This window comes from Poecilia formosa, unplaced genomic scaffold, assembly GCF_000485575.1.
Source record: "Poecilia formosa unplaced genomic scaffold, Poecilia_formosa-5.1.2 Scaffold410, whole genome shotgun sequence".
Lineage (NCBI taxonomy): Eukaryota > Metazoa > Chordata > Actinopteri > Cyprinodontiformes > Poeciliidae > Poecilia > Poecilia formosa.
This window is the reverse complement of record NW_006800349.1, coordinates 329,318-329,801: the sequence shown is the minus strand read 5'-3', so window position 1 is coordinate 329,801 and position 484 is coordinate 329,318.

The window sequence follows — 484 nt, the reverse complement described above, 5'->3', positions numbered from 1 at the left end:
TTCTAAGCAGGGGTTTATGTCCTGGTTCGAAATTTTTCGGGACGTTTTATCCATTTAGATCTGTGAAGAGAAAAACAAGAAAGGTTCTAGTTTTGAAATTATTTGTTCTTAGGAAAACTTTCAGCAAGTGAGTAATCATCATTTCAGTTTAACTAGGACAACTTCCTGGAGGCGCTGAGCTGCTACTGCCTTTACCGCTCTAATTATTCTGTGAATTTAAAAAAGAAATGTCCACTTTACAATCGGCCAATATTTACAATATTCCTTACATAGAAAACATTTTAATCAAATTGAAAAAACTGACCCTGACTGTATTGTTGATAACGATGATCAACTGGAACAGATGTAGCTGACTTAGAGATATATCTGTACAATTGAATTAATTAGATATTTCTGTACATAAACTGGTTTTGTTGTTTTGTAAAGTACCTTGAGATGACATTTGTTGTAAACTGACATATCATTTTGTAAAATCAATAAGTCA